The sequence below is a fragment of the Lissotriton vulgaris genome, chromosome 4_1 (genome assembly GCF_964263255.1).
Source record: "Lissotriton vulgaris chromosome 4_1, aLisVul1.2, whole genome shotgun sequence".
NCBI classification, from domain to species: Eukaryota; Metazoa; Chordata; class Amphibia; order Caudata; family Salamandridae; genus Lissotriton; species Lissotriton vulgaris.
Window position 1 is genome coordinate 1,911,990,292 of NC_141691.1, and position 22,460 is coordinate 1,912,012,751.

Here is a 22,460-nt window from a genome sequence, read left to right on the forward strand (position 1 = left end):
TTACTCCTCACTCTGTTACCGATTTTCTCATAAAGAAAGGGACAAAAAGCGAAGTCGGGGCTGTTCGAGGTGGGTGCTCAGTTTGCGGGACGCCGCAGCAGCTCAGCCAGCTGCCGCCATGTTTCCCTGATCAAAGTCAATTTATACAGCATTATGTGGGAAAACAAGGCTTGGATCAAGTCATTAGTGATGTGGTAAGTGATATCATCAATGATGTCATTTGAGATGTCAATATTGATGTCAAATGATTTCATAGAATATGTCATGAGTGATATCATATGTGAGTTCGTAAGCAGTGCTGGGCAGGGGGCAAGTTATACTAAGTGATGCTAATTATAGCTGGTAAATTTCTGTGTTTTTTAGTTCAAACATTAATGTTCTCACTGGCAAATTCATCTAACCAAATTATAACCCTATCCTTTGGTTGTTCAGTGAATATCAAATCTTTCAATCTATATATATATATTCACTGAAAAAATCACAGGTTTCAGGGACGTTATAGTTAGGCTGGCCTTTCAGTCATACAAAACCTGTAAAATTCATCCGTTATAGTTAGCTGAGCTAGCTATAAATTGCGCCCCCACAATGCACTGCTGACTACGTGACATATTACATCACTCATGAAATGGTCAGTGACAGCACAGATGAAATCACTGATGACATCATGCAGTGACTGAGTGTTTCTACAAAGGCGGGCATGGCCTCTGAAGACCTCTTAGCAATCCCACTTTGTGGGACTTACTGGAGGTAACAGGAGGGGTATTTGCCCCCCAAGAGCATCCTTGTTGGCCAACTACCCCTCCTATTACCTCCAGTAAGTCCCACACAGCAGACTATGCCCCCTTTGCCCACCACTCTGCAAACGCACACCCTGGCGTGCTCTCGGATGGGGATTGACGTCTCCTTCACTGCTGGGAGTCCTTAGGGGCCAACTAGCCTACCTGTTACATCCAGTAAGCCCCACACAGTGGGATTGCTGATAGGTGGACACAGGCCATGCTCCCTTTCTCCATCACTCTGAAAACGGGCCTCTTGTTTTTGTATATGTTTATGTTTATGTTTACCTCATCACATCACCAGCAGTGCCCTAAGATGCACGTTTGCAGAGTGTTGTAAAAAAGGTGCATGTCCTCGGACCACCTCTCAGCAATCCTACTGTGTGGGGCTTACTTGAGGTACCTGGTACGCTAGTTGGCCTCTAAGGACCCTTAGGATCGAAGGGGACTTAATCTCCTAACTCAGAGGACCAAAGGAGGCGCGTTTGAATAGGTGTGCAGGGAGGGGGGTGGGGCCTCTGGCAAGTTGCCGGTTTCTTCTTTTTTTTATTTTGGGAAGGGGGCTGTGTGGCTCCCTTTCCCTTGACCCTTGTTGGCTTCAGGGACCCCATCCCCCAAGGCCTGAGCAATTTTCTTTTTTAAATGAATAGGGAGGGGGGCGTACGGGCCCCCTCCTGTGGCCAATTATGACCCTGGGGACACCATTCCCCAGTGCTAGGCCTTTGCTTATTTACTTTTTTTAAAGGTGGTGGGCCATCCTGCAAGGCCCAACCTTTTTATTTTCATTTTTATTTATTTTTTAAAGGAAGGGAAGCCCTCTTCCCTGGGCCAGTTTTGCAACGGGGACCCCATTCCCCGGGGCCAGGCCCTCCTCCTGAGGCCAAATGTGGGCCCCGGTGTAAGGCCTCAGGTTAAAAAAAAAGGCCCTGGTACCCCATTCCTTGGGTCTTGGCCTCTTTGTGGGGACCGCGGGTGGATCCCCAATGCCCCCTCAGTCCCTGCCTGCTCCCCGCTTCCTGCAGGAGCCGGCATTACTTTTGGGCTAAGGGAGCTGCTGACATCTGCTCCCTTTGCCTACTAGCAATTTTGCATTCACTTCATGGAAGCAAGAGCAGTTTTTCTGCTCTCGCTTCTATGAAGTGAAGCAGTGTTTGCTATGGCGTGACAGGAGCAGTGCTCCCACCATGCCATAGCAAACTGCAATGTCCCGGAGTTGGGCACCCCGAACATTGCTCGAGCTGGCCCTGTGGGGTGCAGGTCCCCAGGGCCTTGGAGGGCTTCAGGAGGGGTGCCGTGCGGCCCCCCTCATATCTTATAGAATGTCCTTTGGAGGTGGTCGTCCCTGGGGCTTGTGGTCGGCAACGGACCCCCGCATTTTATTTAATGTATGCCCCGGGGATGTGGTGGTCCCCAAAGCTGCATGGGGATGCAGGAACCCATACGCATTTTATTCAAAAATAAAGCCCCAGGGAGGTGGTGGTCCCTGGAGGCATATCATTAGCATAGTCCCGGAGAGGTGGCAGTCCCTGGTGATGAGGGGACATCCATGGGCCCCCACGGGCCCAGCATCTTAATTAACCATTGACCCAGGACCTTGCCCACCCGGGGGCTTCAAGAAGACAAAGGCTTATCTCGCCTAAATGTATTTTAGAAAAATGCTTATTTGCCCCTCTGGGTCCCTGTGGGAATCCCTGGGCAGGCTTAGGGGGATCAATGTGTTTTTGCCATGCCCCCTTTTCAAATTTGTTCACCTTTTTGCTTGTGTTCAACTGAGTCACAAGATGGGAGCCAACACTTCCTGGTTGCACTTAATGAAGGGCGGAAATCTAGAACAACTTGTTATCAGACCCACCCATCAAGCAGGGCACACTCTAGATAGCATCTTCTCAAACAACCCTCAGATATCCATGATGAATCATCTCCCCCTAACGTGGTCAGATCATTCGGCTATTCTGTTTAAGCTCACTACACACAACCACTCGGGAAACAACCCTCACAAAAAAATTCTAGAAACAAGAGCCTGGAAAAATATAGAGGAGGAAGGGCTACTCAGATTGCTCTCGGTAACAAATAACCAGCTCCCAAAAGATCTGGACCAAACAACCAAATCCTATTCAAATTGGTTAGAGGAGGCAGGGAATAAGCTAGCCCCCTTAACTCGGATATGCATCTGCAGGCAACGGCCTTCAGCACCCTGGTATTCACAGGAGTTCAGGGACCAAAGACTAGTCTACAAACACAGGGAAAGAAGCTGGAGGAAAGACTATAGAGAGTAAGAAAAAAGGAATACAAGCTGAGCTTGGCTCAATACAAACAAATGCTACAAAGCACTAAACAAAAGTACTTCACAGAATAAATTCAGGAAGCTAAAAACTAGCCCAAAGTGCTGTTTATAACAGTTAATACCTTAGCCCACCCCAGTATCCCCTCCCATCCCAGCGAGTCAAGACCTATGCAACAAGATAGCCAAATTCTTCTTTGACAAAGTTAATGCTATCTTTCTTACCTTTTTAAACACAAAGCCTCCTGACACACCCACTTGCCGGAAAGAATCAAATGATAACACTGAACTTAACACATAGTTAAACAAGCGTCAACGATAGAAGCGTGTAAGCTGACATCTATCTTCAACTTAATGTACACAGAGGGATACTTCCTGAAAGACTGGAAATGGGCATCAATATGACCCCTACTGAAGAAACCCAATTTAGATGCTAAAGATCCGAACAATTTTAGACCTATCTCCAGATTACCCCTTCCAGCAAAGATAATAGAAAGGAATATGAATGCCCAACTTAATCAGATTCTAAAATCATCCCTGGCACTGAATCTGACCCAATATGGATTCAGAGAAGTTCACAGCATGGAAACGACACTCATAACATCCATGAAGGAAATAAGGACAATTCTTGATCAAGGAGGAAAGGTCGCCCTGATCATGCTGGACCTCTTGCCGGCATTTGACATGGTCTATCATACCCTACTGGTGGACCAATTAGAAGAAAAAGGAGTGAAGAGCACGGCTCTAAAAACTCCTCAAATCCTTTCTGTCAGAAAGTACCCAAAGGGTCAATCTAGAAAAATTTGAGGCTGAGGAATTTTCCTTTCCCTATGGAGTTCTTCAGGGCTCCTCATTGAGTCTGATGCTCTTTAACATTTATGTGTCCTCCCTGGCCCCCCTCATCGAATCCTTTGGATTTAGCTTAACATCATACGCAGACGACACCTAAATTGTAGTGGCAATCAGACCAGAGCGGCTACAGGACATTACATCTAGACGACAAGACTGCATGAACGCAGTAGGAACCTGGATGGCACAATACTATTTAAAGCTGAACTCCAGCAAAACAGAGGTTGTGCTTTTTGGCAACAATCCAACATTCTGGACCCCAGACTGTTGGCCGAACTCCCTAGGACCGCTGCCCTTCCCAACAAGAAGGGTTAAAAACCTAGAAGTATGGATTGACCATACTCTTAGTTTCAAGGACCAGGTGAACTTCGTGGAATCTACCACATCTTACATTATCAGATCATGCACGAAAATAATGCAGCTACTACCTAAAGACGCACAACAGATGGTAGTTACAGTATTAGTAATGTCGAGGTTAGACTACTGCAATAGTCTTTACCTCAAGTTACAAGAAGGAGCAATGAATAAACTACAAATGCTGCAAAATGCAGTGGCCAGACTCTGTACTGGCACCCCCAAATATGCAACAGTTAAAACAGTGAGCAAAAAACTTCACTGGTTACCGATTAGGAAGCACACCCAATTTAAGGCGCAGTGTCTGGTCTTCAAGGCCCTTCAGGAAACAGGCCCAGACTTTTTAAAACAACACTTCCATTGGGACTCACCCAAAAGAGCATTCCGGTCCTCAGATGCTAAATTGGTGATGTTACCCTGGACGAAAAAAGCAAACTGGGGTGGAAGAAGTTTTATTGCCAATGCTGCCAAGATATGGAATAACCTTCCAATACATCTAAGGCGCACAACAAATCTCATGGCATTCAGGAAGGCTCTAAAACATGGTTGTTCACAGACTAGCGCGCGCAACATACTATTCTTATGATCCTCGAGTTCTTCACTCCAGGACACCTCTGGTTAGCAGCTGTGCTCTACAAATGTAATTAACATTAACATTACCATTGTTAGCCAATCAGATTGCACGGCTCAAGATCGGAAGGGTTCGCGGATCCTTCGTGTTGATATATAGATATCGGTAAATATTAAATGTTTTCAAAAACTAGTGAACGGATTTACACCATTTAACAAAAAGAGTGCACTCTGAACCAAGAGCTACCTTTCTGCGAAATTTGGTGTAATTCCATTCAGTATTAACATGAAGAAAATGCGCTTTGGGACCCCCCTTTTTTCTCAGCTCCCCGCTTGATAAATTACCCCAAAACATTCAAGACAGGAGCTGAACTGAGCTGGCAAATAGTTCTGAAAACTTCACGAAGATTCATAAAAAGGGTGCAAAAGAAACAACCCTTTTTGAATAAAAACTAGGTCCTAACTATAACTGCCCACTGGTGACCTCCAGTAGGTAATATATAAACAATACCCTTTCAGCTTAGAGTGCTGCATAAGTTATGCAATAAAGAAGTCTGGACAGTTAGAAAGCTTAGGTGGAGAGCAGGTTCTATATATAGAACCCTACAGCACCAGGGACAGTCCGAATCTGCTCACCTTAAATGTCTGTTTTTCTAACGTAGTTTTTAAGCATAGTGTTCGCACAGTGTCATCCATGCCGAGCTAGAAGGGTAAGAGTTACTTTGACCTTTCTATGGCAAAGTCTTAAAGCAGAGGATTAGCACAGTGCCAACCATGCCGATCTGTAAAGCGACAAAAGCCTTTTACCACTCCGGGTACAGTTTTACAGCTTTGGATTGGTAAAATACCATTCAAGTCAACTTTGAATTAATAAAAGAAAGCCTGATGTGTTTTGCTATCATTATAGCTCTTCAGAGAGGTGTTGCTTTGTGCAGACACAAGGGAGCACCCAGTATAAGTCCAAACAATACCCTTTTAGACGTAGAGTGCTGCAGACATTATGCAGAGTGGTAAAAGGCTTTTGTCATTTGACAGCTCAGCATGGATGGCACTGTACTAATCCTATGCACATGCACATCTGTGTGTGTATGAGAGTCTTAGCGTCAATAGATATGAAGGCGAAATTACACTGGCTGCATTTATTTAAGATTTTAGAAGCACACTCCTATTTGCAAATGTGTGAATATACATATACATCAGGACTATCACTCCCGAGAAATAAACTGATCCCAGGGACTCGCATGGGAGCAAGCACAACCCACTTTCTCCCACGGTAGTCCTACAGGATTGAAAAACAATTTTAAAAAAGCAAGTTGGGTTGCTATTCCTTGGGGCAGAACCAGCCAACTCCATGCCACATATAGTGGAGTGTTGGGTGCCCACAGGGTGTTGGTTGCAGGAAAACCTATGCCATGCATGGCCGCAGGCCATGCACAGCGAAGGACAGCCATTCACACAGGTTGGAAATGGATATAATATATTACTTTACATTCACTGAAAACACAAAGGTCAAAGTGACTTAATAGTAAGGTATGGTAAATGATTGAACTTTATATTAAAAAAAACCTCAGAAAGTCACTGAAAAACAAAGGTTTTAGTCAGGTGAAAATGTTATTTAAAAGGTAGCATTTTAATAAAAATCAAACACTGAAATACACCAGTTATAGTTAAATGAAGTAACTATAACATATGCACTCACCATGCACTGCTTATGGCATCCCATATGATCTCACAGATTACATCACTCATGACATGTTCCATGATATCATTGATAATATAACAGATGACATCTGAAATTACATTATTGAGATCACTGTCTATGGTGTGTGTGCAAGATTTAGGGCCATATTATCAAGAAGGGCGATAAAATTATCGCCGTTTTAGCGGCAGAAAACTGCCACTAAAACGGTGATAATGGGCTTGATAATATGCTCTATGAAATTCCAATTGAAGCCCATGTTAGATGTCCTTCACATTTAACATGAGCAATTGGAATTCCATAGAGCATATTATCGAGCCCATTATCGCCGTTTTAGCAGCAGTTTTCTGCCACTAAAACAGCGATAATATTATCACCTGTCTTGATAATATGCAGTGGCGGTTTCTCACCAAGGGCGTCGGGGCTCCGCCCCCGTTACATTGAAAAAAGTGCTCACTGCTCAAATTGTAATTAATGTAAAAAAATACCTGTGTTTTTAAGTCTTCTCCTTCAATATAATAATTATTAGTGAACACAGACAGGGCACTGTCTGCCCCAGAAGCCCCACTCACCGTATTGCCTGCGCTGTGACAGTGGGCGTACTGAAGTCTGGATGTCACGTGAGGTGACTGACGCTCCTTGCAGTGTTTGCCGGCTGAGAACCTCACAGCCCTGAAGGCTGTGATGTCATCAGCTCGGCAAAGACTGAGATTCAAGGCCAGTCTCCACCCCCTGAAGGCGTGAAGGTAGAGTTAGCCCCGGGCGTTTTAACTCCAAGCCCGGGATCGTTAGCCCTCCACGTCAATCAGGGAGTGGAGACTGTCACCCAGCCCTTTTCCAACTCATTACAGGGCGTGGTGGGACCCACCCTGTGACGAGTTGGGAAAGGGGAGTGGCAGGCGGGAAGCAGAGGATTCGAGTCTGCGCAGACTCGACATCACACTGCTTCCCGCGTTGTGTGTGTCTGCACTCTGTGGTGTAACTCTCTGGACGAAGCAAAGGAAGCCATTTACACCGTCATCAACTCCAGCAAGAGCTAGACGGGCACAGACTGCAGGGATGATTCTGACTCGAGTCCCGAGACAGTCCAGCTCCAGGCTGTAGAAGTAGGTCGTCAGGAGTGAGTGAGTTGACCAGGCAGCGCAGGTAAGGCCCAAGCGGGCATTATTTAAAATAAATTGTCGATCCTGGCCTGCACCCTGCCCTGAAACAAATATGCAGTTTCTGGCCCTCAGATTTTCCACAGTGATAGCACGTAACTTAATGGAGGCATGGGGAGGGACAAGAGTGATAGATGCAGCAGCAGGTTAAAGGCTACGGCGTGCACGGGCAGCTGCAGGTGAAAGCAAGGACAAAGAATGGAAACGAAGATCGGACGGGGAGTGCTTTAATGTATTAATCATTCATGGGCTAAAAACGGACTGATGTGTGAAGGGTTGCAGTGGCAGACAAAAGAGCGGAAAAAAATGAAGTCCCTGAAATATCTCATTCATTCAGTGTGTGCGCGCTTAATGTGTGAGATTGCTTTACATACTGATGTTAAAGCTGTGAATAAATACGTTTTCAAAAGTGCAATGGTGGGCGCTAAATGTGGGCCACTATTATTTTAGTACCGGTTCTATTTTCTTCCCAAGTCCAACCCTGTGTATTATTATTTGAGACTATAAATGTTTTTTTTTTACTCACAGATTTGTAGTAAACTCCTTCCTCATAATTACACAAAAATGGGTGCAACCACACTCATGGTATGCTGCCAAGGCCATTATCGGAAGCTAGTTTCAAATGTTCCTCTTTCATGGAACCAAAGCATCTCGGAGCTGGCTGTATATATGCCTCACTTTAAGAATAATCATAGCAGCATTGCATGACTTATCTTGCAATTTCTGAAAGTTTTTCTTTTTGTTTTGTGATCTGCAGTGTACTCTCCAAAAACGTTTTGCACATTTTTTGTACTTTTTTGTTTAACACCCAACAAAAAATAGCATAATTCCAGCCACTTCTTTGTATACAGTAACAGTTATACGCATAGTTTATTTAGAAAGCAGCAGAAAACAATAATGTGCAAGTTGTAGGAATATAAGTATACCCCATGTCACCAGTGACAGTGTTGTAAACCTCCGCTTTCATTTAACAACTAATACATTCAAGAGTGTAGTCTTCTATCTCATCACTGCTACTGAAATACCAGATTACTGTAGTTTGTAAATAAAAGCCTGTGATCTGAGCACTGTGTTTTTGGTGACATATAGTTTCATGGTGGCCCTAATTAGGCATCTATATAACCACATGCACTTTACTCTTCACAGTCAAAAAGGAGTTGAGGGTTGGTCTAGGCTAATTATTAATTTGCTTAGGCCAACCCTCACCTCGTTTTTGACTGTGAAGATTAAAGTGCATGTGTTCTCAAATTTGCTTGAAAATACACTATTTGCCCACTCATTTTTCAAAATTTTCTCATGGGGAGAACCCCCGAGCCCTCCATAGGTAATTCGGGCTTGCTTGCTACCGTCTCTCGCCGCGGTGTGCTCCACCACTAATTTTACGCCCTACCAGTTTCAAATGTCACCAGCCGCCACTGATAATATGCCCCTAAATTACTTAATTTAACAATAAACTGGGGAATTTCAATAGTTTTTTTACTTTAAAATAACACAGAATGTAGTCTGTGCTAGATAAGACATCCCTCCCTTTGTATCAGATATGTAATTATTGTCTTACACTGCTCACACTGGCAAGGTAGCTTTGTAGCAGTTAGCAACTACTTGTAGGTTTTTGCAATAAGGAGAAATACAAAAAATATAATGTTAGCTTTCACTGTGATATTAATGTTATTCATTTTCTCTGTCATAAAAAGTGTGATATTCCATATTATTCTGCTTGTGTTCTGTACTAATTTGATTCCCAAAAAAGCCTATACTATGTCGCGTTTTAATCTAGGACCCTGATCAATACTGTGACCTTATGCCCCTATACGGCTATAATCCCTTTGTACCCCTATATTGGCATAACCGATCAAATGCAATATTCAGAAACTCGTCTCTGGCCTCACACGATCAGAGCCACATTTCAGAATCACTTCCTCTGCAGCTTCCTCTGCAGCTCATTAGAGCAAATCAATCAATCAATCAAGACATTTATAGAGCGCACTACTTACCCGGAGGGTCTCAAGGCGCTTGGGGGGGGGGGGGGGGGGGGAGGTGCTGCTACTGCTCGAACAGCCAGGTCTTGAGCTTCTTCCTGAAGGAGAGGTGGTCTTGGGTCAGGCGCAGGTCGGACGGGAGGGAGTTCCAGGTCTTGGTGGCCAGGTAGGAGAAGGACCTTCCTCCTGTTGTCGTTCTTCGGATGCGGGGGACGGCGGCGAGGGCGTGATTGGCTGATCGGAGATGGCGTTTGGGAGCGTAGAAGTTGATGCGGTTGTTGAGGTAGCTCGGGCCTTGATCGTGTAGGGCTTTGTGTGCGTGGGTGAGGAGACGGAAGGTGATTCTTTTGTTGACGGGGAGCCAGTGCAGGTCTCTCAGATGTCCGGAAATGTGGCTGTGTCGTGGGATGTCGAGGATGAGTCTGGCTGAGGTGTTCTGGATCCGCTGGAGTCTCTTCTGGAGCTTGGCGGTGGTTCCGGCGTAGAGGGCATTGCCGATGACACAGCAGAAGCCACTATCTAAGATTCCTAGATTGCACTCCGAGTTCTTCAACAAGATAAAACTCAGCAACCTGGGAAAGCCCCGCTTGCTATGTTTTGATTAGTAATAGAACTCTAATTAGCACTGAGAGACGATCACTTCCTTGTGACATCTTTATTGACGTCTTATGTCCAAAAACTTACGTCAAACCAGGCACCTTTCAGGTATAAATATTACCAAAGTTGCCTTAAGCAAACGCTGATGCAGCTGATCCTAACACGGCTGCTACTATCGCTACTGCTATCGCTGCTAACGAGCGAACGATGGTGTGGTGAACACAGGAGCTGAACGGCTGTCCCCTTCAGAGCCCAGCAGATGCAAGCTGCCCGCGGACGCTGCCCCTCCTCCTCTTTTTCGACGCGCTGGGAGAGACGCTGTCTTTTCTCCTGCCGAGAAAATCCAGCTCCGGCGTTTCCAGCCTACTCTTGCAAGTGACTGGGATATCGAGTCCCTGGAAGGAGATACCAGACCTCCAACATTCTATTCCAGAGGTATGGTGTTGACTAAACCCTTAGAGAGAATTCTTGAAGCAAACCTTGACAAAACCAACTTAACTTAAAGCTACTTACTTACTCCCCTCCCAAGTATTAGGCTTAGGTCAGGTACACTGGGGTAGGCGTAGTTAGAAGCACCAGTTGAGTACGTTAGCCTAATGTATATATGAATGTATATATTTTATTCATTTTAAACCATTGTATGGTTAAGAAACTATATCAATGCTTTTACAGTATTATTTCGCAATACTCATTTTACTGTACGCACTTTTTATAATAACTAGTCTTGCAATTGTGGCAATACATTTCTCTTGTACGAGAAGAAAGACTGTTCAATAAATAATACCTTTTTATTGAAAACGCCCGTCTCTCTATTCTCTGCATATTGGTGAAAGTAATCTGCACAAAACTGACTGAGTAAAATAACTGTCTATTGTTTCACACGACCCTAGAGATTGACTCTTATCTGAGGAGCAAAGTTGTCATGTTTATGCGGTTGTTGGAAAACTGAATCCCTTTTTGTCTGTTCCAGGGAAGCTGATCACTTCCTATTCAGTCAAGAAAGTTTCCAGTGACCTCTGAGCTAGTTGGTAACAAGCCCAATTAAGTTTAGCATAGTCAGTGGAGGCCTGGAAGATCCGCACTTCTACGTCGATACTACTGTTTATGTTATTCCAATGCGCAGGGCCTATTGGGAAAATAGGAACTACACTACAACTATAACTAATCCAGATGTATATTGTGTTTGCTGATTCAGGGAAAAGGAAGAGAAAACCAAACCTATAACATATTTCTATTGCTGTCTTCTGAACGTGTATCCTTTTTAAACAACTTGTAGAAGGGACTCACAGGATGTCAGTTTCTCCTAATAAAATCTGAACTTAGAATACTTGCACTGCTTGGCAGCCAAAAGGAATGTATTAGGTGCTACCAAGATTGCTTGACAACATAATGTGTTTATTGGCATCACCAAGTAACATTTACACTAGTGAATAGAGTTCCAGTTCCATACACCCAGATCCCTTAGTCCTTGCAAATACTTCCCCTCTGCTCCAAGACTCTGCCCTTAGCCTCTCCCTGCGACTGTGCAATTTAGTGTCACAGTGCTGTGATCTTTCCCCACAAATGTATTGTAAATCCAGTGGCACATAATTTAGTTTTCGAGTAAGGGTTGAGTTTTGGTGGAAATCCAGTAATGATTGGGCTCTTTCCAATGTGGAAAACAACTGACCCTTACCCTGATCTCCTGGCTTCTGTGGAGAAACTAGATTGCTGGTAAACTTTACTTGCTCTTTTGGCCATTTTTCATTAATTGTTGCTATGGACATTTTTTACTTTAACATATTTAAGTTTGATTAATCTGCTTCCCTTAAACTATTATAACTATTTGTGTGTCATTTTGGTTATGATTTATTTTATTTCATACATTTGTTTAGTAATTATATTGTATTTCACTGTTAAAATTATTGTTTTGCAGTACTTGATTGTTTCATGCATTTCTCTCTGGAATTTCCTGATGCTTACGCTACTAGGTTTTGTGCAGAGTTTCCTATTGAAAAGGCCATTTAGCATGTCCCATTCTCAACCCCCTCTAGGACTTACCTGTGCCCGGAACTCCGCCCAGGCAAGGCTCTTTCAGATCCCAGTCTAGTGCTTTGAGGCTCCCTCCTTGCTCTTCCCTTGGTCACTCTCTCTCTCTCTCTCTCTCTCTCTCTCTCTCTTGTTGTATAGCGTTTTAGGATCCGAGCGAAATTCACTGATTTATGCCCTCATATATGTACAATTCACATTGCCCTTATAAAGGCATAGAAATCATAACCATATTTAGACATAACCCATGCAATCCAAATACAGGCAAAGCTACTTCCACTCGTTCCAAAAAACCACAACGATTTCTTGGAAAACTCAGTTTTAGCATTCAGGGACATCCCTTTGCTTGAATATTGATTTGTCCAAGAACTCATGAGTTTTAAAGAACTACCATTCCCTTGGGATTCTTTGATGATGTTATTATGCCCGACTTTACGTCAAACTAGGCACCTTCAAGGTATAAATATGCCTACACTTGCCCTAGCAAACACGCGGTGGTTCGGAGCAGCTCGACTATCTACTTGCCCGACGCAGCTCGCTATAGCAAGTGCCGAAGGAAGCCGACCCTCCAGCTGACGCACTGATCGAGACGCTGTCCTTTCTCTCAATAAGAATCCAGCTCCAGTGTTTTCCAAGCTCCCCTCACGGGGTGTCGGGAAATCGAGTCCCGAGACAGAGATACCAGACCTCCTTCATTCTTAAACCAAGGTACGGAGCTGATTAGACTCTAAGATAAATCTTGGTTGGATTCTTGGCAAAGAAAAACTAAACTTATGCTACACCACACTTACTTCTTCCCTCATACTAGACTTAGGTTAGGGTCATTGGGGTAGGTGTATTATAGAAGCACCAGTTGAGTACTTTTAGGCTTTGTTAGTTATGTATGTATTTATCTATGGTTTAGAAACCATACAATGCTTTTACAGCATTATTTTATAATACTCTTCTTACTGTACGCAGTATACTTTGCAACCAGTATTACAATTGTAGCAGTTCACTTTACTTGCATGAGAAAGATGACTGTTCAATAAATCCTTTTATTGAAAACTCCTGTCTCTCTATTTCTCTGCACCGCTGATGAAACGAAGCATGCACGATTGACTGAATAAAATATCTATCTATTGTTTCCACAACTCTGAAGATAAGTTTATTTCTGGGGAAACAAAGTTGTCATGTTTATGCGGTTGTCAGAAATGAATCCCTTCTTGTATATTCGAGAAAGTTTCTAGTGACCTCTGAGCTCGCTGGCACTCACAATTAAGTCTAATATATTCGATAGAGACCTAATCGACCTAAATCCTACATCCTACGTTAAATCTATTATTCCAATGCGCAGAGCCTATTGGGAATATAGGAACTACACTACACTACACTCTCATGCCTCCCCAGATTTGTTCCACGCTTTCTGTTTTGCGATTTTGATTCTCTTTTCTTCATTCACTCACTTGCCATCTTGCCATCTTGCTCTGTTTTGTGCCATTTCTCTATGTTTGTGCCATCTATCCAAAACTGCTCTTTGTTTATGCCATTTGTCGTTGTCATTGCCCGCTGTTAGTGCCTTTTATCTTTGATTTGTGTCTTTTCTTTTTTGTCATTTCCCTTCGTATTTTCTTTCTCCTTGTGGCAGCCCTTTGATAGTGCCTTCTCTTTGTCACTGCACTTTATTTTCCCACTCATTTCTTCTCCCTCAGTGTTCCTCACCGTTTCCCTCTGTCCCTCTCTCCTGCTGCCCTCGCCCCTCACAGCCACCCCACCACCCCTTGTTCTCCCCCTCCGAAGACCTACTTTTTTTTAAAATCTTTTTATTAGCAGAGTAGATAAGAACGTTACATCATGATCAACATAATCATACATCTCGTAATCTGGTACGTTCACATATCCATAGCAAGTATCACAAAAACAGTTTGACATTTTTTCGTTTTGTTGCTATACATCCCAATTATGTACAGTCTGAACTCTCCCCTCCCCTACCCTCCCTCTCCCCGCACTCAGATAACCACATTTAATATGTATTTTACATGGCTACAATTAGCACAACTGAAACACAGTTCTCTACCCACTACGTGCCGTTTGGGGACCATGCACAGTATGATAATTCTATTAGCTTCTATCTGTGCACCTAGGTCCGTTGTTCCCAACGGGGTATGTAAAGGTGTCAACCATAGGGGGGGGTTGTATTAGTGCCTGGCGTATCACACTATATCTTAAGTAGCGGATGACTCTGAGTCCGACCCATGGTCCCCACCTGCCTCGAAAGCCCCAAGCATAGTATTCCAATCAAGGGATGTTAGGTTCTTCCTGAGTCCCTTACGTTCCTCGCGCTGTAGTGTCTCCCCCTCTGCTTTCCCCCCGCGCAGTACCTCTGCTCTCCACACCTCTGGGTTTGGTGGTCTTGAGGTACTGGGTTTTTCAGAACCGGTACTAATCCGGTAACCCAGCGGTGTCAGGGCAACACCCAAAGACCCCGGATTCCCCTGTCTTGGCAAACAGAGACACAGGATACTTCTTGATGACGTCAAAGACCAAAGTTTATTGGTTGCAACCAGGGACAGAGATCTACGAAGTACACACGGGTAGTTCGTCAGAGACTGCACACTTAAATGAATGAAATTCGGTCTTTCATGCTGAAAATTGTGCCTCAGGCAGCATTACAATTTACATTTGGTGCATACAAACTAACCAATAGCAACGTAGCATTTCAAAAGTAGCAAATGACGACAGTCGAAGACAATCCCATTTTCCGTTGTCCAGCCCACCAAAAACGATCGCACACATGCTCGATTTCCTGTTCGATCAGGCCGGACAAACCCATCATAAACCCTTCAACCCAGATCGATGATCAAGTCGTAAAGGAAAGGCAGAAACAGATGGAAAGGAGATAGAGGAGTGGGAACGGGGTACCATAAAGTAGGACACGTCCTGTCCTTTGATATTTATCAGGCTAGCTGTGGAATAAGGAACTGGCTTAGCGGGATTCGTCCCAAGCGAGGAGTCAGTTCGGCCAGGTCAAACAAAAGTAAGCTAAGGCGTACATGTCCCAAGGATTTCTCAGCTGCAGTCATCAGGCCTATGTTAGGGCAACCACACGAAATGGCTGCCACATTCAAAATGGAACCCAAAGGTTCAGACTAAATCCTCGAATGCAGAGTGTTCTCCTATATCGGTTCATACGAAAACACTCAGACACGTTACACTCGCCATTTGCGGTCTATTGAGACCAAAATCGTCCATTTCCGACGATCTTTATAAATCGGGTTCAGAACTATCGAACTAATGACCCTCTTCTCTACAGTACGCACACTGATTAGGACCATACAGAAAACGCTGTTGAGGAGGCTCGTCTCTTTGCGAGTTCCTCGAATACTGTGGTGATTGCTGATAATCACGCTGGTGGATAAGCTTGCTGTAGAAGAACTTTAGTCTTCAATTCCTTAGTCTTCTTATCCGCTTTCTCTAACTCATCCTTACGCCTATTCTCGTAGTACTGAGCCGTAGCTAGAATCTGCACCGAAGTAGAAACAGGCCAAGCACTCTTGGAATCCTTCAACTTGGTACACAACTCAGGAAGAAGATTGTGCACAAATTTATCAACGAACAATCTCTGGCCACCCTCGGTAGCCATATCTTGACCGCCGTGGTCAACAAAAGTGTCCTCAAACCGCGAGAAAAAATCTGACACAGTCTCATCTTTCTTCTGCTTACACGCCGACAACTTGTCCCAATTAACACGGACTTCAGGCATCAAAGTCTTCATGAAAGTAATAATTCTTCCAGGAAGTTCAGTAATAAGATTGTCAGGTTAGCACCTCCAACTTGTCTATCATCTGCCGCAAAAAGGTTCACCCATGAATCGCCCAATTCATTATCATGATCTGTATGCCGAATGACATTCCAGATGGGCTGTGGAACAACATTCCCAAACAGCATGTCTATATCCGCCAAATTCATAATACACGAACTCACAGTTTGCGTAAGCTCTTTATAATATCCTGCAGGATTCTTTCTCGGATCTGGTAAAGTCTGCTTAAGCGCTAGAACTTCTGCACGCTTCCAGGGGACATGTACCCACACTCGCTGAAAGTGTGCTAAAACAGGTGGATGAGCATTTGGATCAGCAGGTCTCCATACTGGAGGAACCTCTCGCATCGGATATTGACGCACATGTCTCCTAACTGACGAATCGGGCTCAAACAGTCGTTCAGTAGGGACATCGCTTCGAAGCGACAGTAACGTCGACAACGCTTTCTCAATGTCATGTAGACTCACAATCGTCCCTCTAGCAAATTCGGAACGCAATCGGAACAGCTCTTCAGGAGCTTTACCCACTTTGTCCGTCCATTGTCCATGGAGGAACGCACACATAAGCTCGAAAACATAACGCTGCTTCGGTGCTTCCCATTGTCGGAAAACATCCATAATACCCTCTAGGTCGTACTGGGACTTATATGTCACCCATCTACGTGCCATATGATCCAAAACCACTCGCTCATCTGTATCAGGCAATTGGCTACGTAGCTGTCTATGCTCATTCACAGGAGACATACCCAATTGTCCCAACCAAGGAGTCAAGAAACCAGAAAAGGCAGCGGACATCCACTGTCTAGGAGAAGGAGTAGTCGGAAGGACAAGAGGAGACGAAACAGTAATAGAAGAATTCATAGTCAGAACAGGCATAGAGGTCGTAGTAGCAGGAAAAGACAAAGTTGGCGGCCCCTGAGAAGGCTGCGCCAAAGGGACAGTAGCCAACGAAGGAGCTGGCTGTGGAGGAATCACAGGAGGCAAAGCAACCGGCAACTGCACGGCCACGACTGGTGGCGGTGGTGCCGTAGCATTCTGCACGTAAGGTGGCGGTGAATTTAACAAATGCGACATTAAAGGGTCTTTCACAAGATCCTTCTCGTCTTTCTGCTCTTTCGGTGGCAAAACTGGGTAGCATCTGTCTACCGCTAACTTCCTCACTCTAAGCATCTGCTCACTTTCCTGCTCTTCTTCATTATCTCTGTATGCAATGGCAGCTTGCACCATAGACATACCCTTCTTCTGTTTCTTCGCTAACTTAGTTTCTTTTTGTTTGCCTTCTTTGCGCCATATGCGGAAAGAGTCAAACATCGCCGGCCGGGCTTTCTTCTTCAACAACATCACTTCAAGGTTATCCAGAACTTCTGTCTCAAAACTACCATAACGGGGCCACTGTAGGACACCGTCATTCTTCGTATATTTAACCCAGATCTCATTATAGTTAATAGGACCCACGCCATGCTTCACATATAGGTCGTAGGTAGGAGTTCCAATCGGAGGAACCGGACACAAATCCTCTAACCGGGAATCCCTCATAGTACCACAACTAAACAAATTCCTAAGACTGCTAAAACCAGGCATCTTGCTCTCTAGTCTAGCTTCAAACAACAAGGGGACTCTAAAATCGATAATCTCGTGAATATACGAATCCATTGGCTTTGGGGCCTGCAGGTACCAAATCAAAGCTATCCACTAAAAGATACAAAACAAACTAAGGACTAGGAGATGCTCCGTTTATACTTAACTGAGTTGTCGATGGCGTCACCAGAAGACCCGTCAATCGTCTCGCTCTACAAACGTCTAAGGCTCCAAAACAGGGCGACAGTCAGGGCAGCAGTCCTTCGTAGCCGTCGGAAAGCGGGAAACCTCGCAGCAAAGACTTTCGGACCACGACGACATACAGGGGTCGATGAAGTGGCTGGCCTTCCTCCAGAATTTTCTCACGAAGCTTCTCACGAACCTCTGGCTTGGACGGTACCGCTGAAGTCGCCCCACGTTGGGCGCCAATTGAGGTACTAGGTTTTTCAGAACCGGTACTAATCCGGTAACCCAGCGGTGTCAGGGCAACACCCAAAGACCCCGGATTCCCCTGTCTTGGCAAACAGAGACACGGGATACTTCTTGATGACGTCAAAGACCAAAGTTTATTGGTTGCAACCAGGGACAGAGATCTACGAAGTACACACGGGTAGTTCATCAGAGACTGCACACTTAAATGAACGAAACTCGGTCTTTTATGCCGAAAATAGTGCTCAGGCAGCATTACAATTTACATTTGGTGCATACAAACTGACCAATAGCAACGTAGCATTTCAAAAGTAGCAAATGACGACAGTCAAAGACAATCCCATTTTCCGTTGTCCAGCCCACCAAAAACGATCGCACACATGCTCGGTTTCCTGTTCGATCAGGCCGGACAAACCCATCATAAACCCTTCAACCCAGATCGATGATCAAGTCGTAAAGGAAAGGCAGAAACAGATGGAAAGGAGATAGAGGAGTGGGAACGGGGTACCATAAAGTAGGACACGTCCTGTCCTTTGATCTTTATCAGGCCAGCTGTGGAATGAGGAACTGGCTCAGCGGGATTCGCCCCAGGCGAGGAGTCAGTTCGGCGAGGTCAAACAAAAGTCAGCTAAGGCGTACGTGTCCCAAGGATTTCTCGGCTGCAGTCATCAGGCCTATGTTAGGGCAACCACACGAAATGGCTGCCACATTCAAAATGGAACCCAAAGGTTCAGACTAAATCCTTGAATGCAGAGTGTTCTCCTATATCGGTTCATACGAAAACACTCAGACACGTTACACTCGCCATTTGCGGTCTATTGAGACCAAAATAGTCCATTTCCGACGATCTTTATAAATCGGGTTCAGAACTATCGAACCCAATTCGGGACCACGGAACCACAGTCTGGCCGACTTCCAGCGCATTGTTATTGTGCGTTTCGCAAGTAGTAGGGCTAGATCTGTAAATCGGGTGGACACACTTTTTTTATGCTCCGTAGGTCCAAGCCCTAGTACAGAATAAGCCAAAGTGGCATATGGCTTGGAAGGGGCCAGTTTAATCAGGGTCTTGTGTACCGTAGTCCAGTAGTAACCTAGTTTCGGGCAGTCCCATAACATGTGTACCAGTCGCGCATTTGCCGTGCTGCAGCAGGGGCAACTATCAGGTGTGCTGGGAAACATTGCGTGCAGGCGATGTGGTGTTAGGTACGGCCTTGTGTAAGACCATGAGTTGGATGAATTTGAATTTTGGGTTCCTTGACACTTTTTTGGGAAATTTAAGGATACTCTCCCATTCCTTATCCCTAAACGGCCTCCCCGCATCTTCCTCCCATTTGGTTCCCAGCGGCTGCAGCGAAACCGCCCTTCCGGCTCTTATACTACTTGTGAGCCATTTCGTTAGGTGGCTGCCCGTTCCCATGAGGTACTGCATCGTCAGCAGCGGGTTCGTGGGAGGCTCCTCTCCAGTCTGCGCCTTTGTCCTAGTTATGTATCTCCGCACCCGGGCATGCGAAAGGAATGTACCTTCCGGGGTATGGTGAGTTTCCCGAAAGTCCTCAAAGGACATAACTTAGCCCTCTGCAAATAGATCCCCAATTTGTGTGACCCCCGCTTCATGCCACATACTGAGTGTTAGGTTTGATAGCAATTCCGTCCCCGGTGGGATTCCCAGCAGTGGTATCGTGGGGGCTTATGAGGACGCAGTGGACGTGTATTTCACCGCCTTTGTCCAATAGGTAATCACGAGTCAAAGTAGGGGAGGCGTGTGCACGGGAACCTCCGACCCCGGTAGTAATAGGGTGTGGACGATCCCCTTTGACCAGTCCGCCTCTGACATGCTAGTTTCATGTAGATTGCGGCCTGCCAGCCAGTAGGCCAGCCATTGCAGTTGGCAGGCATAGTTGTGTGCTCGAAAGTCCGGCGCCCCCATTGAATGTGAATGTATGTGTCTTGTAAAGCGCACTGCTGCCCTGAGGCGTCGTGGCGCTGTAGACCGCTGGGGAACCCGTCCTGGCTATCCCTGTGAGATGGTCCCTACTGGGTATCTCCAAGGTAAAACCAGGCATCCCCGGAGAATGTTGGGGGCCGTTGTAGAGGTGAGGCAAGCTAATGCCCAGAGTTGCCGAGTGTGATCCCTGGTAAGAGTAGGCACCGAGGTGAGAATTATCGAGTCCGCTGACCCTGGTCCACAACCCTGCCGCGTTGGGAATTGAACCCTGGTCCCGAGCCGTTCTCTGCTTCCAGGTCTGCCGCCCCTAACCAGTGAGCCACACCACTCCATTCCGCCTGCAATTGTAGTAAGTTGCAATTTGGGCAAGCTAATGCGTCTCCGTCCCGACCCCCATATCAGCTCCGTCAATATTGTGTTTAATTTCTGGAACATAGCAGCTGGGATCACGAACGGCAGTCCTGTAAAGTAGTAAAGCAGACAAGGCAGAACTACCATCTTGGAGATGGCCACCGACAGTGGTAGGGCATTCTAAAATGTAACCTGCGATTTCAGTGTTGCAGTTGCCCTACCCAGGTTACCTTCAATCATATCCCCGGCTTCTCTGTATACTTATATCCCTAGGTATCGGAAGGTTGTCTCCGCTACCTTGAAGGTGTGTGGTGTGAACGACAGTGGGTCATTTGCTCCTGTAGCGCCAAAGCGGAACCCATACGATTTAGGTTCACTAATAGTGAGGCCGGACAATGTTCGGAATTCCTCGAAAATACTAGGGATAGGGTCCAGGTCACCTCTCAAATCCCGTAAATATAGAATAATATCATCCGCATATGCCGATACCACATGTACTGTTCCGTTTCTTTGTATGCCCCGGTGACATGCCAATTTGCAAAGTTTACAGAGCAATGGCTCAAGTGCCAGGATAAATAGGAGCGGGGACAGCGGGCATCCCTGTCTGGTTCCTTTCGCTATGTCTAGGTGTTCGGAGATGCACCTATTTGTGCGTACCCGGGCCGTCGGATGGGTTTACAACAGTTTGACCCAGGCAACATACTCTGGTGGTATTCCAAATTTCGCAAACGTTGCGAACATGAAGTCCCACCTGAGGGAGTCGAATGCTTGTTTTAAATCTAGGGAAATGCACCCCTCTGCCCTCCCATGTGGTCGGTCACATAGCATGAGTTAGCTGAGCCGTCGCAGATTCATAGCCGTACTTCTGCCCGGTACAAAACCGCATTGGTCAGTGTGTATGAGTTATTATTATTATTATTATTATAGAGACTTTTGTAGCGCGCTCTGTTACTAAGAAAATAGTTTCCTGGCGCGAGGTGGGTGAGAAGCAGAGCAGAGTGAATCCAGTGAAAAGAAAGGGGAGAGACCCTATACAGTGATGTTAAAGAAATGCGTCTTCAGTCCCTTTTTAAACACAGTAATGGATGGGGCTGTTCTCAGATGGAGAGGGAGGGTGTTCCAGGCCCTCGCAGCTCTGACAGAGATGGATTGGCCACCAAGCCTGCTATATTTAAATTTTGGTACAGTCATTTGGTAGAGATTAGATGATCTGAGAGGACCATTGGGACCATATAAGGAGAATCTTTTCCTCAGATAGACTGGGCCGATTTGATGGACAGCTCGATAAGCGAGGACAAGGATTTTAAATGAAATCCTATGGGCAACTGGGAGCCAGTGAATGGTGCGGAGGGATTGACGAACACTTGAACTTTTTGGAATGTTAAACAGGAGCCGTACAGCGGCATTTTGGATAACTTGGAGACGGTGGATCAGGTAGGCTGGTAGGCCACAGAAGAGGCCATTTGCGTAATCCAATCTGGATAGTATAAGGGCGCGAATGACAGTCTCCTTGGCCTCTCTCGGAAGGAGCGGGAAGAACCTGCGTAATGTTTTATGTGTGGAGAAGCAGATCCCCGTGAGTTTTTTTAAGTGATCCTCGAATCTGAGGTTATTGTTAAACCAGACTCCAAGGTTTTTTGCAGGGCCTTCGATGGATTTGGGGCATGGTAGATCGGCAGGCCAAAGAGAGTCGCCAAAGTTGTCTGGGAAGGAGCCATATAGCAGAATTTCGGATTTGCTTTCGTTACATTTTAGTTGGGCGAGGGCAAGCCATCGAAAGACAGATGATAGGCAGGATTGGGCTCCAGACGTATCCAGGTTGTTTTTAGGCCATGTAAACAGAAGTTGAGTGTCGTCGGCGTAGGCCATTATTTTTGCTCCCAGCTGTTCGGCGAGATAGATGAGCGGGGTCAGATATATATTAAAAAGCAGGGGGCTAAGGGTAGAGCCCTGAGGGACACCCGTTGCAAGTTTCTTGGGAGAGGAGGCAAAGGGCGGCATCCAGACTTGCTGATATCTATTGTCTAGAAAAGACGTCAGCCAGTCAAGGGCGGAGCCTGTAATGC